The sequence below is a fragment of the Mizuhopecten yessoensis genome, unplaced genomic scaffold (assembly GCF_002113885.1).
Source record: "Mizuhopecten yessoensis strain PY_sf001 unplaced genomic scaffold, ASM211388v2 hete_36117564, whole genome shotgun sequence".
Lineage (NCBI taxonomy): Eukaryota > Metazoa > Mollusca > Bivalvia > Pectinida > Pectinidae > Mizuhopecten > Mizuhopecten yessoensis.
In genome coordinates, this window is record NW_018484191.1 from 1 (window position 1) to 2,965 (window position 2,965).

A 2,965-nucleotide genomic window follows, 5' to 3' on the forward strand; every position below is an offset into this window, starting at 1 on the left:
AATAGTTGAATGTGGCGTTACATGGCTCAATGCTGTGTACCAGGTCTATAATTACAATATATATATATATTTACATGCTTCTTTATCATGAAGTGGAAAATAGTTCAGCTACCGAGTTCCTTCTTTACTACTGATGGAGGTATGCCACAGCGTCATAAACAACATATTTTGAACTCAAACCACTTGAAATACTGCTACTTGCAACATAACGTCACGCTACCACAATTGGTACACTACCCTAATTGGTACACGGTCAGAAAAGTGTTCGAATTGTATTTTAAAATTAAATTTGTACCAATTGTGGTAGCGTGACGTTACCACTTAAATGTTTGTCTGTGTTCCCCTTTATTGCAGCTTCCCTCGTCACATTCTGTTAAAAATAGGTTATATCTATATATGAGCTTTCTTAACGTTTGCCCAATCGTATTGCTGGCTCGGGGCAATATAATACATTTAACTGACTGTTTTTCAGACCATCACGGCTGGGGTGACCCTCGAGGTGAAGTTCGTCCACTACAAGAACTCAGAGGGGGAAGGAAGCAATGGCGAGTGTTGTGATGGCAGATCTGTGTTCTGTTTCTCAGCGTGTGATCACAAGTTTAACATTTGTCTTGATAAGGCGACCGGGTAGGTACAATATATATTGGCACATCATCTCATATGCAATCTCCATGTCTTGTAAGTCAAAGGGTTGGTTCAACATCTGACGCAATACACGTTTCTTGGTAATAATAATGATAATAATAATATCCTTTTTTAACCAGGGATACATATTTAGACATTGTCTAATTTACAATATGGCCTTGCACCAAAACACATATACATGAATGACAGCAATTTTAGATAACATTATAACTATGCCGTATATGGTATCATCACAGTCAATGAAACTTAAATTTTTTAAACTTAAACTTTAACTTTTTTTTTTTTTTTTAATGAAACTTAAAATAAAGTAATCCTAAAATATAATCTAATAGTGAACACTTGCAAATCACACAAGTGATTAGGCAAAACCTTAAAATATCGTCTCATAGTGAAAAGGTTGGTATAACGTCTCATTCAACCGAAATATGCATATGTACAAACAGGCGAATATAAAGATAAGAATCTAATCCAATATATGTATTGATAATTCAAACTTCAGGATCTACTTTTCATTTCGCAATTAGCTATAATAATTGTTCCATACGAAGTTTGGAATGCCGAATTTACAAACATAAAGCTGAAAGTGAATGTTGCTATGGTTTTGATGACAAAATGTTCACATGTACTAGATTGAAAGTTTGATAATATATTGTTGATTATTGGTTAACGTTTTGAATTTACAATAAACCACGACGCAATGATTCATTATTTACAAGTTTTTTTCTTGTGTTTGATTTTTAGAGCAAACAACATACGGGATTGTCCCTTTGGAAGATTCAAATCATCGGAAATACCAGATGCTGACACAATTACATTCGGATCATCCTTTGGAGGAGTGAAAAATCCAATGTTTTTCCGAATGAAATCCTGGCCGGTATGTTATATGATTCTGAACGATTATGAAGAATTATCTATGATTACAAATATAATTAATACATTGAGGTCATTTAAGCACCAAACCAATTGTTTTTAATCGTAGGATGCTATATTTGTTCTGCATTTTTCCTGAAAATATTTCACAAAAGATCATTAAAAAGAATTCCAGTTGATTGTCTAGAAAATTGAAAATAAAAGATTGCTCTGCCTCTATTGTAAACGATAATGTTGGAATCTGTTGTATGATATTCACAAATCGTGACTGATATCGACATGGCTTCTAAATAAAGCAAATAAAATCCCAAACGAAAGATGTATATAAGCTAATATACTACTGGGAAAAAAAGGCTTTACATTTATTACTGTGCAAGAAGGCAAAAACTAATCCTAAAAAAAAAAAAAAAAATATTATCTTCTTTCACTGTATACACACATCTTATATTGATATCACATTAAAAAGGGCTTGTTCAATATGCTGATTTATGATCGAAATCAGCATGTGTCAAACCATGTTCATATCTGACCTCAATTATGGCCCAGAAGACAGATTAATATGTAGTTGCCCGAGGCTACAACGACAGGTAGCGTTAGTATCAAATACATATAGTCAATTACAGGTAAGATAAATGTATGTCAATTGACTTGGGCATAATATCACAATGTATGTGAAGGTGTATGATCTGAATAGTTCAAACTATGAGCATGTACCTAATTATTTATATTCAATAGAATAATTATGTTTAATTAATATCATATTTTCACATTTGGGTCGAGAAGGAGAACCAGTCGGTCTTGAAAATAAAGTAAAAGGTAAACCTTCAAAACAATATGTGATAAAGTTTTCTGTATAAAAGTGACTTATAATCATTATATTATACGACAGTGTTATTTATAAGTTTTATCAATGCTTATAAAATATTCCTGTTCGTCATTAGTTTATTGACTGTTACATGATATGCTACATGCTTTCTTGTGGAATTGTATTCACGTCATATCGAAGAAGCATATATCCTTAAGTAACGTTTTATTTACAAATCATTATCCGCCATTTGTAATTTTGTTAGTCTGACCTATTATTCCACCAAACAGGGATCAGTGAAACTGAAGGTGGAGGTACATGATGCTGATCCCGGTTCCAATCCGTCAGACCACGTGGACTTCCTGTACAGAGAAATATCAGAGAAGGTATCTCCCGATAGGGCGTCATCCACTACCTCCAGCTATACAATCAAGAAGAGGACGACGTAAGTCTCAAAAACACGCATCCAGATTCAATGTTCGATTTTTTTTCTTGTTTGGTTTTGTTGTTAAACATATTATTTTCTGACTATTATTCTACCACATGACTGCAATTATTCAGAAATGTATTTTAAATTGATATTTAAGAATTACAATGAAACGACAATACATTGTATATAGAGCACATATGCAATGTTATATAAAA

General features: G+C 32.8%; 1 long non-coding RNA gene across 1 annotated transcript; it reads left to right on the forward strand.

Moving 5' to 3' along the window:
• The first annotated feature begins 454 nt into the window (after positions 1–454).
• LOC110444410 lies at positions 455–2,760 on the forward strand. The gene is made up of 3 exons (XR_002462241.1): positions 455–627; positions 1,387–1,519; positions 2,611–2,760. It is a non-coding gene; the product is annotated as an uncharacterized LOC110444410 (long non-coding RNA).
• The last annotated feature ends 205 nt before the right edge of the window (positions 2,761–2,965 follow it).